The sequence below is a fragment of the Sminthopsis crassicaudata genome, chromosome 5, assembly GCF_048593235.1.
Source record: "Sminthopsis crassicaudata isolate SCR6 chromosome 5, ASM4859323v1, whole genome shotgun sequence".
Taxonomy (NCBI): Eukaryota; Metazoa; Chordata; class Mammalia; order Dasyuromorphia; family Dasyuridae; genus Sminthopsis; species Sminthopsis crassicaudata.
In genome coordinates this window covers 40,545,040-40,560,553 of record NC_133621.1, presented here as the reverse complement: position 1 = coordinate 40,560,553, position 15,514 = coordinate 40,545,040, and the positions used below count along the sequence as shown (strand labels likewise).

The following is a 15,514-nucleotide window of genomic DNA, read 5'->3' as shown; positions in this document are numbered from 1 at the left end:
AGGTCACAAAGATTCAGACAAAATTAAAAAAAAAAACCTAAACAACAAAAAGTATTGTGTGAAGGGGCAAATAGGTAGTGCAGTGGATAGAGCACCAGCCCTGAAGTCAGGAGGACCTGAGTTCAAATCTGTTCTCAAACACTTAACACTTCCTAGCTGTTTGACCCTGTGCAAGTCACTTAACCCTAATTGCCTCAGAAAAAAGAATAAAGTGAAATTGTGTGAGATGTAGTACCATTAGGTTCCCATTCTTCCCACTCTTTTCCCCCTTGATATTTCTGACTTTTTGCTCTTCCAGATAAATTTTGCTATTTTTTTAGCTTTATGAAGGGTTACCTTTGATAATTTTATTAATATTGTACTGAATAAGTAAATTCATTCAGAATAGAATTATCATTTCTATATTGGTACAGATCATCCAAGAGCAATTAATATTTGGGAGCAATCACTTTGACAAGTGCTTTATACATCATACCAACTACCCAATAATAGCTAAGAGCTAAAAGCTCTTGCTACAAGAGAAGAGATGTTCTCCTGGTTACGGTTTCATTTTCTACCCAAGCCCAATATGTGCTTGTAATTTTCCCCAAATGAAAAACAAACTCTATTTCCTCCTTTCCTAAGTGAGAAGAAAAAGTGAAGGGCAGCCCAGGCAGACAAAAACACCCATCCTCCAAAGAAAGCTGTTTGTGGATGATAATGTCATTATCACGGAACTCTCACCATGTATTATTTCTTAATTAAAGTAGTAGTTTACTGTGGTGGCAGTACCTTAATGACTAAAATACTCTCATCCCTCCTTGACTGTGCCTCCCCTAGACAATTTAATAACCATGATTATTCGGGCTGCTGGCAGAAATGCCCCAGACAAGGCCCTCTTACTCTTACAATAAGCTAATGGGTGATTCTGAGATACTGGGTCTCTGCATTGGATTTGGAGTCAGGGTTCCTGGGTTATAATCCCAGCTCGGCCACTTATTACTTCTGTGACTTTGGACAAATCATTTTATCTCTCTGGGCCCAATTTCCTAATAAGTAAAACAAGATGGCCTCCAACTTCTCTTCCAACTCTCAATTTATCATACAATGACCCTCTAACCCAGATTAACAATTTTTGTCTGGTAGTAATGGACAGGTGGCCCATCTGCTGAAAATCAGGGCATGGAGTCTCTGCCAATAATTGGTTTTGACAACGACTTAATCCCTTAAGAGAATGTTGAGGGGACAGTATGGCCATCATAGCTTGAGATTGGTGGAGAAGAGGGTCTAGTCATGGATTCAAAAGCATTCTTATACAAGAAGAGACTTAAGGGATTGTCAAGTTTTATATATGTCCATTCTTTTTTCTTTTTTCTGCCAAACATTATAATTCAGGCTTTTATTTGGGCTCTAGCTGATGATTTTTCTAGATCCCCTGCTGATTGTCCTTTTCAACCCACCCCTCACAGCCCTGAATTCTAAATTAATCTGCATTAGTACTATTTGGATAATATTCCACTGACTGAAAACCTTTAACACTCCCCTGTTGCCCAAAAGATAAAATTCAAATCCTTAGCTTTTTACAGTCTGGCCCTAATTTATCTATATGGATTAATTTCCTACTGCTCTCTCCCAGGAATATTAATGCCTAGCATTTATACAGCTGATGTTTTAAAGCACTTTACTTGCATGATTTAGTCCTTCATAATCACCTTTTGAGGCAGCTATTATTATTACCTTCATTTTTAAGATAAGGAAACTGAGGCACATACAGCTTAAGTGACTTGACAGGGGTCACAAGACTAACAAGCATCAGAAACAAGACTGGAATCTAGAAAAAATTTTCCATTTTAAAATTCTCTTTTTCCCTCTACTTTCTCCCTCACCCATTGAGAAGGCAAGACATATAATACCTTTTATACAAATGAAGCTATGTAAAACCTATTCTCACATTAGTTATGCTTTTTTTGAGGGGGGAGAAGAAAGAAAAATTTAAAAAGTGGAAAAAATATGCCTTCCTCTGCTCTCAGTTCATCAGTTCTCTTTCTGCAGGAGGAGAGCATTTTTCATCCTAAATCCTTTGGAATTGTCAGGGATCAAGAAGAGCAGGATGTGGAGTAGGCCCCGACTGGACAAGGCAGAAGCGGATCTACCAGAGAGAAAGGGCCAGCTTACAAGTTGGAGGTGATGGACCAAATGAAAGCAGCAGGAATGGGGCTGGCTGGGAAGGGCTCATGCGCCATCGGTCCTTCCTGCTCTGCCCCTGATTGCCCTGTAGCCTTGGCACTTTTACCCACTGGGTCTCCATTTTATCATCATCACAGATGAGGAAGGTCAAGGTCTCCACAGGCTCAAAAATGCTGGTTCTCAGGGACTTGCCTCCATGAACTCCTCCCATACTCTCTGATCCAGGCCATTCCACCATTCATTTTTCTTTGTCCCAGTTTATTTGCCAGCCTTGAGACAGAGCTACAAAATGGTTTCTTTCAAATGCACCGAAGAACGAGGGGCACTCAGCTCCCCTTCAGCTCCCCTTCCTCTGCAGCCGCTGAGCAGGAGGCAGGGCTCTTTCTGGGCTGTCTTGTAATGGGGAGGGTGATTAACCCAGAATGCTTGCCTGCCTTACATTGAGCCAAGCTGTGCCATTCACTTTAGCTGAATGATTTCTCAGCATTCAGTTTCCAAAGGGCTCTAGGGAGGAAAAGTGGGTCTGATGGTTTTACAGATGAGCCTATTCTGTGGAGGGAAGGAAGGGCCGGTCTTCATCCTTAGAATTCCACTTCCTAGAAATCATCCATCTTTACAACCCTTTCAACATGCACAGGATGGTTACTGAGATCTCACTTCATGCAAGGCACTGGATTGGAGGCCAGAAATCTGGGGCCTGATTGAAATGCAATTCAGTTTAATCTGACAATCACATATTCAGGATCTGTAAGCTTCTGTGGTTGGCTCTGGTGATATAAAGACAAAAATAAAACAGTTCCTGCTCTCTAGGAGCTATTCTACTTCATCCTGCATAATTTCCCTTGTAATCCTCTGCATTTTATATTATGTACTTAAAAAAATTCTGAAAAGAGGTCCAAAGACTTCATTCTATTGCTAAAGGGGTCTAAGACCAAAAAAAAAATTAAGATCTCTTCCCTAGAATTAAAAAAGGGGGGAGTTCGAAGAATTCAAGATGAAGAAATAGGGAAAGTATTGTAGGCATGTGTGACCCTAAAACAAAGGGGAAAAAGATGCTGGTCATTCTAAGAGATGGGGGAGAGAAAGGAGAGCATTCCAGATGTGTGGTGCCCTGTGTGCAAAGGAAAAGGTCGGGGGGCTCAAGGAGAAACAAAAACACTAATGGCTTTGGCAAGAGAGGCAGAGGATATCAAAAGTGACCTCCATGTGCCATTAGAACATAATCTCCCAAAGTCAGGGACTGATTTTACTTTTCCTTGTGCATTCAGCACTTAGAATTATACCAGACACAGAGTAAGTATTTAATAAAGCTTGTAGACTGATTGGTGATTCTGGACATTTGGATGACCCCAAGGCACAGGGTCCTCCTGAGGAAGGCTTTTCTACCTCTGATATTGGGAGTCACTTGGCTGTCATCACCCTCTGTTGAAGACTGTTCCAGTATCCAGACACCCAGATCTGACTCCTGGTGACAGGCAGACAGTAGCAACATCCAGGTGGCAAAAAAAAGTTACTTCTCTTATGAGCCACCTAGCTTCTTGTTATAACTATTTTGTTTTTCTGTGGTTTTCGGAAAGTTCCTGCAAAATGTAACTCCTGCATCCAGGAGATCATGAGTTTATTGAATTCCTGAAACATTGATATATTTACAATCACTTTGACCCTTTGATGGATCCTAGATCCAAATATCCATCTATCTAGGATCTCCTCAATGTGAGTGCTCCATCCAACAAGAGTAATCCATCAAACCCTTCTCATTCATATATTTCTAGGAATCCTTTGTAGAACACCTAGTCATTGCATGACAGGGCTCCTCTGGGACTAAAAAAGGTTTGTTGATGCATAATCGGTAACTTTCATCTATTCTGTACATATCTCACATGTACACAGTTATTCACACGTCTTCCCTGTAAGCTCTTTGAGGCAGAAGACTATCTTTTGCTTCTCTTTGTATCCCAGTGCTTAGCACAGTGCCTGACATACAGTAAGCACTTAATAAATGTTGGTTGACCATCTATCTGACAACATCCATATGTTGTCCCCCCTGCTGCAGCTCCCTTCTCATTTTTAGCCATCCTTGGCAATGTCTTTTATACCAATTAGTAACAGTGCAACAGCTGTTTACAGCTTCCATTTGGCTCTCCAGTGCTCTTTGGGTCACCAGCAATTTCTAACCTTCAGAGAGTGTGGTGCTTTGTGAGACCCTGCCAAGAAGCTTCACTGGGAGGATATTTGTGTGAACAAGATAAGCTTTGGATGGATAGGTAGCAGGAACAGCTTGGGGTGGATGAATTCTAATTCAATTGCACAGGCATTTAATTAAGCATCCACTAGGATACAAACTAGGCCTGTCAGCCAGGGCAAATCACTTAACCTCTGGGTGCTTAAGGTAACTCCCAGACACTGCACTGCAGGGCAGCTGTTGGCTTGATCTGGTAGGAGTTTCCTTATTTAGAAGTGTTCTAAAATTGAAATCTTGAGGCTTGCCTGGTTCCTATTATTGGCTAATCAACAAGGGCCAGAGTGATTTGGGTTTAGCTTGTGGTCATTAAGAGATCTAGTCACTAAACTCTCAAGATGTCTTGGGAAGTTCAATGATCAAAAAAAATTTTTTTCTTTTTACATTTCTTTGGATAGAGCAGCCACAGATAAGGATGTCATATCCTATGTGGTCAGAAAGAAGGGAGAGAGAGACAGAGACAGAGAGAAAGAGACAGAGACAGAGAGAGCAAAAAGAGAGACAGAGACAGACAGAGAGACAGAGACAGAGACAGAGGTAGAGAGACAGAGACAGAGACAGAGACAGAGGTAGAGAGACAGAGACAGAGAGAGGGAGAGGAAAGAAAGAAGGAAGGAAGGAAGGAAGATGGAGGGGAAAGGAGGGAAGGAAGAAGAATGTGAATAGCATTTTTCCGATTTGAACTAAAAACTCTGAGGATCTTCCCCTCCCAGATTAATTTTTTTGATGGTAAAAGAGGCCATTCTTTGCCTCCATCTTTGCCAGCCTTAATCACTGAATTCACATTGCTTCAGTCAAACTGAGACTTGTTAAAGACCTTAACTTTATCTAGAAAGACTTACATGAACTGATGCTGAGTTAAATGAACAGAACCAGGAGAACATTGTACACAGTAACATCAAGACTGTGTGAGGATCAACTGTGATGGACTTGGCTCTTCTCAGCAATGGCAAACCAAAACAATTCCAATAGACTTGGATAGAAAATGCCATCTGCATCCAGAGAGAGAACGATGGAGACTGAATGTGAATTGAAACATACTCTTTACTTTCTTTCTCTTTATCAAAGTTTTCCATTTTGTTTTTATTTTTCTTTCACACATGACTAATATAGAAATATGTTTAAAATGTTTATCAGTTTGCTTGTTGTTTTGGGGGGGAAGATAAATGAGGGAAAAATTGGAACTCAAATATCACAAAAGTGAATGTTGAAACCTATCTTTACATATAATTGTAAGAAGAATGAAAGAAGATGAAACCATGACTTAACAAATCCTTTTGCTTTACTAGCCCTCATGTAACTGGGGAGGGGGATACTATGACATTGAAAATAAAGACCTTCACTTTAAAAAGATGAGGTCAGTTCTCATCTATACAGCATTTTATTGTCTATCAAATGTCTTTCTTCTGATAGTCTAATGAGCTAGGCAGTCTAACATTATCCCCATTAGAAATATGAGGCAACTGAGGTCTAGCAAAGCAAATAGATTTGTCAAGTCGTGATTTCATCTTTTTCATTCTTTTTCTGAGAGTCCCTTTGGCTCTCCTCCCTTTCTTTTGTCCCTCTTCAACTTCCAGATACTATAATTTGCAATTAGTTGGGAATAATAATGATACCTAACATTTCTTTAATGCTTTAAGATTTTCAAAGTGCTTTACAAATATTATCTCTTTTTATCCTCATAACAAGCCCGAGAGGTAGGTGCTGTTTTTAATCACCCCCATTTTATATTTGAGAAAATTGAGATAGGTAAAGATCAAGTGACTTGCTCAGTCAATAATTGTCTGAGATTGGATTTGAACTTAGATCTTCCTGATTGGGTCTAGTGCTCTTGGGACAGTAGCACTATCCTCTAGGAAGGGTGCACCTACATGTAAGTCACCCTGGATTCAGAATTAGAGGATCCATGTTCAGATCTTAGACTGGCTACCTTATATGTATAACATTTAGCAAGTTACTTGGGCAAGACTTGGGCTTTAATTTCCTTATCTGAAAAATATGAGAATTCATTTTCTTCCCCCCCCAAAAAAAAAGATAATTTCCTTTTCCAACTTTTCTATTACTAGTGAGGGACCATTCCCTCAGGTATTGATCATTGCCTCAGTTTCCCCTGATAATAAGGTTATAAACCTTTATTGTAAGTCGTGGTGCCATCTTGGACTTTTTTTGTCTACCCCACATACTCAACCTGTTGCCAGATATTATCATTTTCAACTTCACAACACTTCTCTTACACCATATTCACAGCCAGAACTGTAGTCTGAGACCTCCTCAGCTCTTACCCTGGCTATTGCAATGACCTTTTAAATGGTCTCCCTGCTTCAGGTGTTTACTGATTCCATTCCATTCTTCATTCAACTCCAATCAAAAGACCTGTTTTAAAGTGAAGTTCTGACCTTATCTTTGCCCTTAACCTACTTGCATTAAATAAACTCTAATGATTCCTTATTATCTAAATGATCAAATATAAAGTCCTCAGTTTGGCATTTGAAGCTTTCACAGTTTGGTCCCTTTCTTTCCATCATTCACCTTGTCATCCACTTGGCAATCAAATCTCACCTGTCATTCCAAGAAGTTGTAGCAAGTACAGCAGCCATATCCTAATAAACCTTGGCAGATGGGCTAAACCAGGCTGAAGATAAATGACAGGCCACAATCTCCTTGGTGAGTTAGGGTGGTATCTACTCCAAGCACGTGAAGACTTTTCTCAATGAAATGGGCAGAGGAAAAAAAATTGTTTCAATAGTCTTGAAGGTGGATCAAGCAAAAGCTTGATTGGATATCTAAGATGCCAAGGCCATCCACTGCATCCAGGAGCATTGCCCATTTTCTTGACTTTTTTCCTACCTTTGACTTCCATGACTTTCAGCAACTTGCCTCAACTCATGCAGGAGTCAAGATATCACCCTGTGATGTCATTGGTCCTCTTCAAAAACAAAGGACAAACAACTTAGACTTTTCCACTTCCTGCAGTCCAGCCTCAGTGGTCTATTTCCTATTCTTTGGACATGATGCTCTATTTTTTAATTAATTTCCAGTTAATGCCTTTTGCATTAATTATCCCTTATGTCTGAAATGCCTTTCCTCCTCCTTTAGACTACTAATTTTCCTGACTTTCTTTAAGGCTCAGTTCAAATATTTCCTAAGGAAGGCTTTCCTCTTCTCTCTAGTTACTAATATCTCTTTCTAAGATTATCATCTTCTACCTATCTTGCATGTACCTAGCTGCACTATTGTTTGGCTCTTAGAATTAGAAGCAGGAAAGGGTTTTTGCTTTCTTATCTCCACTGTTTAGTACTATGCCTGGCACATAGTAGGTCTTTAATAAATATTTGTTAACTGGCTAGGGACTTGACTTAATAGTTTCTAAGGCTTATTATAGCTCTACATTTATGGGATGGATCTTACAGAAATGCCTACTAGAATGAACCCTGCAATATCCTGTGTAAGGTTTCCCTTTCTCTGTTAACCAAAGCCTCAGAGTATGCTTTCTATCAGAAGATATGCAATCAAGAAGTGCTAAAGTGCCCTAATTAATGCACCAAACAGCTTCTGTGTAGGAGGGCAAAGCAATTAAAAGCTAGACATGTTCAAGTCCTTTAGATAGTGTCTGGGTGACGGCAATTCTGTCAACACCCTTGAGAAAGATTCTGTCAGTCTTTGTTTGAACAACATGGCTTTATTGTCCACAAATGAAGCCCTTGTCTTGTCAACTAATCCTGACAGAAAATTAGAGAAGACAGCTGGTGCTGGAGGGGTGGTGGGGACAAACAAAGAAAAGACACCTTTTCATTGAAGAAGATCCTTTCAAAATTGCCATCATACTTCAGATGGCACTTTTCATTTACTTCCCAATATCAATTTGGAAAGGGCATGAATTCCTCTCAGATGCCCCCAAAGAAGGAGTTTATTTGTTCTGGATGATTCCCTATTGATCTTTTGGTTCCAAAAAGATTGCATTTGCAATGAATTTTTTCCTTTATTAATTGAGAAGAAACATGGTATAATGTACAGATTTTTAACATAGGAATTTGCTTTAAACAACAACAACTAGATAATTATATTTCAGTATAATTGGTTTCTTTTGTAATTCTCTGTATTTTATTTTATGCATATTATTCCTAGAAGGTCCCATGGGCAATCACCAGATAGCCAAAGGAGTCCATCACACATGCACATGCACACATGTTAAAAACCCTAGGATAATGAATAATGGACTGGACTTTGAGAAAGAATCCTGTTTATATTTTGTGTTTACATTATTTACTTAACCTGGGAAGTCACTTAACCTTTCTGAACCTCAGTTTCATCTTCTGTAAAATGGGGATGATATTGGTACCTACTTCACAGAGTAGCAGTAAAGATTGGATGAGAAAACATATGTAAGATGCTTTCCCAACTTTAAAGCACATCTAAATGTGAACTCTCTCGTCTGTTCTGCACCTGCCTCTTTGTAGCTGCATAAGTGAAAAAGGTTACACATTCTCTGAGCTTCGGTGGCTCCTTCACTAAAAGGGGAATATGGCCTGAGAGCCAACATCACAGGACTTTTGATTGGCAAGACTGAATGAGGTGATATGTGTGTAAACACTGGGCTCCTAAAGCCTTTGAAGCTTCTGGCATTGGAGCCTCTAATTCCTTTATGAATGTTCAGTATGACTATCTTGGGTAACCAGTTATGTTAATCATGGTCCGTAGTCTCATTCAGTACTCAACCCCCTATTTCTAGACCATGTGATCATCATAAATCCAATCACAAAGTTTAATTGATTACAAAATTATTTTAAAAATAAGAGAATAAATTTCTTGACTCAGTCAGTCAGGAAACATTAATTAAGTACCTACTATGTGCCAAGCACTTTGCTAAGTGCTAGCTATATAAAAAGAGGTAAAACAGCTTACAATTTGCTGGGGGAAACAACAAAAAATATATTTAAAGAAGCTATATTTAGATTAAATAGAGAATGATTAACAGATAGGGAGATACTAGAATTAAGAGGGGTTATGAAAGTCCTCTGGTGGAAGGTAGGATGTTAGCTGGAAAACCAGTAGGCAAAGGTGAGGGAAAGTATACCAGAGAGAGTCTGAAGTCAAAAGATGGAAAGTCTTGTTTGTGTAACAGGCACAATCCAGTGGCGTTGGACTGAAGGGTACATGCTGGGAAGTAGGATATAAGGAGACTGGAAAGGGGTGATTGTGAAGTGATTTTGGTGTCAGAACATTTTGTATTTGAAGTCAAGAATATCACTGAGTTTGCTGAACCACAGAGTGACATTATCAGACTTGTGCTTTAGGAAAATCACTTTCATGGCTGGATGGAAAATGGACTGCAGTGGAGAGAGACTTGAGGCAGGCGGAATCGCCAGCAGTCATTGCCATAAATGGTTCGGGTGTGAAGAGATGACGCTCACCTCAGGATGTGTGGCAATGGCAGAAGAGAGGAGGCAGCATTTTTGAGAGGTGTTGCAGGAGTGAAATTAATGGATAAGGGCAATAGATTGCATATGGCAGGTTGAAAGATGGTGAGGAGTCCCCAGTGACCCTGAGGTGGTGGATCTGAAGGACTGGGAAGATGGAAGATCGCACAGATGGTATGAAGAAGGTAAGATTTAGGAAGAAATAGTATGAGTTCAGTTTTGGGCATGGTGAGTTTAAGATGTGTACTGGACATGCAGTTAAGAGATATTTGAAAGGCAGTTAGAAATGTGATAGGAGGTCAGCAGAGACATTAGAATAGGATAAATAGATTTGAGGATGATCAACATAAAAAAGGTAATTTAATCCATGAAGAAACTGATGCCTCATGAATAGAGGTATCAAAGAGGGAAAAGAGAAAAAGGCCTAGGAAAGAACCCTGTGGAATACCGACATTTAGAAGGCATGATCTGGATGAAGATCCAGCAAAGGAAACTAAGGAATATAAGAGTATTGAGGGTGGGGAGATTACTTTTTAGACCATAGGCAGATATGGTGATAAAATTATTGCCCCTCAGCTTACTGTCTAGAGCCAGCATGGATGTCTGCCTCCCTCTTGGGTCTGAATTCCTCTAAAACCTCCAAGATGGGTTTGTGCATTATCAGGATTCTACTGGGGTTCAGGGATACCAGGGTATCATCCTTCCATGAGCAATCCCTTTATGGATCCTCCCTCCTACTATAACTTCTCTCTCTGTCTCATGACACCCATGGATGTTAGATTAAGTTGTTTATCTTTCTGTTTCATTTCCCTGGAGGATCCTTCTTTTAATGCAGTTTTTTCTCTCTATTCCTTCTCCCAATTCACACTACCCTGCAATATCTGTGCTGGGATGGGGATGGAGGTGGGGGTGGGGAGGATAGCCCCATAGGAGTCTAAACTTTTTTTTTAAAAAACAGCCTTATTAACCACTGACCTGATTGAACATCCATTATGGACACGCAAGCTCTAACTGTATTTCATATAAAAAGTGTTTTGTGAAACACTATATCAATGCTAGTTAGTTTTGTTTCTTGTTTCTTTTTTGCAGGGCACTGATAGATACTTGGGGGAAAGAAACATAATAATAGCTTGTATTTACAGGAGGTCTGTACAGAAGATCAAAGGGGCTTTCTGTGTGGGGAGACAGAAAATGCATGCAAAAGCAATAACAACACAAAATAATCCAAGGCAAGTACTCCACAAATGATAATAAATTTCATAGGAGTTCAAAGGAGAGAAAGATCACTGAGGGCCAGATTATCTTCCTGATTCCAGGGCTCTATGTACTGTGTGACCTAGTTGCCTTAAAAGTATTAAGTTGTAATATACACCCAAGAAAGATTGAACAGACCAGTTCTATAATAAAGACACAAGTCAGAGATCTTAAAATGGCCCTTATTCAAGTAGAGTTAAAATGTTCACGTGGTTGATAGGCCATTTGAAAACTGGCTTCAAGGCCAAGCAACAGAGCAAGGTAAGGCAGCAGTAGAAAATAAGAAGGGCAAGTTTCTGGGACTTTTGCATAGCTCCCAGACTAAGCTGTTGCAGTGTGATCATGATCTCAGTGAAGAGACTGTATCTACTTGACCATAACCTGCCCCCTTCCATGTCCTAAGCCTTTGGTAGATTGGGGAAAACTTGGCTCAGGGAGGAAAGTAGAATTTCCTGTCTTCTATATTTCTCTTATGATGGAGGCACTTCCCTTGAAAATTCAGGCTTTAAGTTATGGGCAAATAGCTAAGCACCATGGATGACTTTGGGAAATACATGATTCATTTGAGATGGAACAATTCTCAAAGGACTATAATAAACTTTGCTTAGATACTGAATGTATTCAATCACTGCCAACATGCAAGCCCCAAGGGAATGACCCTTCATCTCCCTGGTCCTTCCTTCCTATTCTTTTTACCCTGCCATCATCAAAGGGAACCCACACCAATATTTACCTGCCATTTCTTTCTGTTCACAGAATTTTAAGCACTAATTCATATTTCTCCTCACCTGGTGGAGTCCAGTTCCCCCCTTAAAAAAAATCGTGGTGAGAAGCAGCATAGCAAAACATACTTATTTCCCCCCAAAATCATAATCTTAGCAATGCCTGTGAACTACATCCTAAAATAAGAGCTAGCATACCAGAAGGAAGGGGACTCAAGTGGATCTCTAGTAGAGAAATAATATATTCTATATTATCTGTAATTCCATGTGACAGCGAGAGGGACGAATCAAGGCCAGCATTTTCTGGCATAGCATGCCAAAAAAGTAGGATTAAAAGTATTTTATTTTCAGGCACAGCTTGAGGGGGAAATTAAAGAAAAGTGCCCATTGTTTGACTGGACTGGAGTTGGCCCTGCATTTTGAACTTAAAAGGTTGATTTACTGAATTGTGATGAAGTACAACCTCTTGAGTAATACAAATTCTTTCTTATATGTGCAAATTATCCACAATTTTAGCATCTACAAGAATTTGACATTTTTTTTATCATAAATTTTCCTGATTTAGTGAAGTCTTTTGAAAAGTAGAAAAACCAAAATTCTGACACCTTTGAATCATGTCTAGTTTTTTTTTCCCCCAGCTAAAGCTTTTCTTTTTCTTTTTCTTTTTTTTTTACATTGGACATTAGTATTTTCAAAGGCAAGTTGTTTCAATAAAATTTAAATTGCCTCCCCATACTGAGTGAAGGTTGGATTTCAAGCATTAAGCAGTTGGCAAAAGCCTCATTAGGTCCTAAGACTTTTTTACCCATGTAGCTCTAGACAAGGTCACAATATTGAGAAAGCCCTACCCCAGGCAGAACTCCCCTGAGGGACGATCTCCACATAAATCCTGAAGAGGGATGGGCAGATGACAGTGAGCCCTCCCACAGGAAGCCGATGGAGAGAGAACATCTCCCGTTAGGCTTCATGGGCCTTCCTGCTCCTAAGAACGACTTTGAGATTGTTCTACCAGAAAACCTTGAGAAGGACCAAGTAGACCAGGAGATGGAGGAGACTTGGGTAGAAGATGCAGCTGAAGTGGACGCTCAAAAGCAGGCTATCCAAGATGCAGAATGTGCAAAGGAATCCCAACAAATGCACGGAGCTGTTCAGAAGGATCTGCCAAAACCTTCAGAAGTCAATGAAACCGTCCTCAAACCCTTCGATGTAGACTCATCAGTAACAAATCTACAGAAAAGCGAAGAACTCCTTAAAAAAGAAATGATCACAATGCTTCATTATGATCTTCTGCATCCTCCTTATGGAGAACCAGCTGGAAAGACAAAGGGGGAAAGTATAGGTTTGCAAGAAAGAGTAGCAAGCACAGAACTTACCTAGAACACAACTCCGAGAAATTCTCCAAAGATGAACTGAAGAAGGCTCAAGACCTTCTGACACAGGAGATAGAAGTAATCAAGCAAGGAATGAGCCATAGAGAGCTGTCAGATGAGGCTTATAAGCAGGTGTGGGAAGAATGTTACAGTCAAGTTTTATATCTACCTGGGCAGAGACGATACACAAGAGCCAACCTGGTTAGTAGAAAGGACAGAATCGAATCCCTTGAAGAGAGACTGGAGATAAATTGGGGTCACATGAGCACAGAAGCTAAGAGAGCTGCAAAAATGGAAAAGAAGATGAAAATGTTGCTGGGTGGCTACCAGTCTCGAGCCATGAGACTGAAGAGCCAGTTGAATGACTTAGGGGACCAGATAGAGCAAGCTCACTTGGAGCTTTGGACTTTTCAGCATCTAAAGGGACATGAGGATTCAGTGATTAGCAGGAGGATGGAGCTTTTAAAGGAAGATATTCACAGGCAGCAAATAAGAGAAAAGGACCTTCAACAAAGATACTCAGATTTGCTGCTCCAGAAAAGAAGCATTACCGCCTGAAACATCCTTTGCCTCTTAAAGAAACAGTCCATCCTTTGCAAGAGTGAAGTTGAGGTTTACATCTATCAAGATTGACTTGTTGTCTGTGGAATTTTGTTTTCATTTGTTTTTTGTTTTGAATAGATCCCATCATCTATCCTAAGATCCATATTCTCTTACTGACCCTTAGGCTTTTATAATTGAATGACTGCTACACTGACCATTGAGTGACTCTTAGGTTCTTTATGTATCAATTCTGGTTCCACAAGAGTTTTCAGAGGTGAATTTTTTAAGAGGATCCTCATTCTTTTAGTAGTGTCATGATTACAATACTTTAGTTTTGACCTGTCAAAATCATATTTAAAAATTGTTAATGAACTCTTAAGTGTGTTGACTGTTAGTAAATTCTCAAATAAAAATTAACTTTAAAAAAATAGCAGATGTGGTTTTTTTCCTTTTGTTCTGATTTTCCTTTCACAACATGCCTAATGTGTAGTTATATAGAAAATTACTGTACATATATCAGCTATAGGAGATTGATTGCTGTCTTGGGAGAGAGAGGAGGGGAAGTTAGAGAAAGAAATATTACTGGCTAACCACTGTATTGAAACTATCCTTGTTCTGCCCTTGTATCCAATCACAGTAGCTACATATTCCAGAGGGCAGAAGACAATTTGGGCAAAGTATTTGATGGAAACATCTAGTAATCTAAATGGCCCTTAGTACAAAGGACAAGATTCAGCCTAGAGAGGAGTTTCTTCACAAGAGAATTCGGGTCTGCTTTGCATTACATCACATTTGATTTCTTAATTGTGGGTGGGGATAAGAGAGAGAACCTAGAACTCAAAAATCTTAAAAACAAATGAAAAAATTTGTTTTGGATGAAACCGGGATCAAAATATTAAATAATGACATAAAGAAAGAGATTTAGTTCAAGAGAATTGATAATGTAGCAGGAATTTCTTTAATTAAAAATAAATATTAGGAAACAAAAGACCCTGTCCTTGGATATTCTGTTCCAGCTGTAGAACACAATTCCACCAGAGCCTGAACAAAATCGGGAAAAAGATTCATTTGAAGATAGTGGAACACAATTTTCATCAGGGGTTATGTCAGTGGTCATTGATAGTTATAACATTTATAATGCACATGTGAGAACCTGGGATATTTAATTGTATCAAGTATTGCAGAAGCACCACTCATCCTCAGACCAGATTCTGGAAATCCTCCTAATACTGTCTTAAAGGTTTTGGACATTCTTAGCAAGAATTTTCCAGGCCACAGGAAACCAGGGCTCTCCTGCTAAGGGAGGGACAACTTTAACCAGAGAGGAACTCCAGCTGAGTGGTTCCCTGCAAATAGGGATGATTGGCCATAGTATACACAAAAACATAGAGTCCTTCCCAAAGGGAAGGGAGGTTGCCACCTAGAATGGGGGTAGGGGTAACCTTGCTATTTCAAGGACAGTAACAAGGAGAGAGATTAAGGTTTAGTTCAGAGAGAGTAACTGCTAACCTCAGGCCATAACAAATTTCTTGGATATAGCTTGAAATCTGCTCTAGTCTGCTTCTCAGGCTGGAGGTCTTGGGAACAGTTGTCTACCTCAGATGTGGGCTGCTTTGGACCCTGTAAGATTTTCAAGGTCAGGTCACCTCTAGATTCTGCAATCCAAGAATGGGGTATTTTCCCTGTTTGAGAAGTGATCAGTAGATCTAGGACTCCACTCCAAAAACAACAATGCAGAATTTGACTTCTGTGAGAGTGGCAAGTGGGACTTCCAAGGGACCTTTCTAAGGGACCTTCCAAGGA

The 15,514-nt window shown here is 39.8% G+C and overlaps 1 pseudogene; it reads left to right on the top strand.

Moving 5' to 3' along the window:
• The window catches only part of LOC141543843 (cell division cycle 5-like protein pseudogene), a 62,515-nt pseudogene extending 48,473 nt beyond the window's left edge, over positions 1–14,042 (top strand).
• The last annotated feature ends 1,472 nt before the right edge of the window (positions 14,043–15,514 follow it).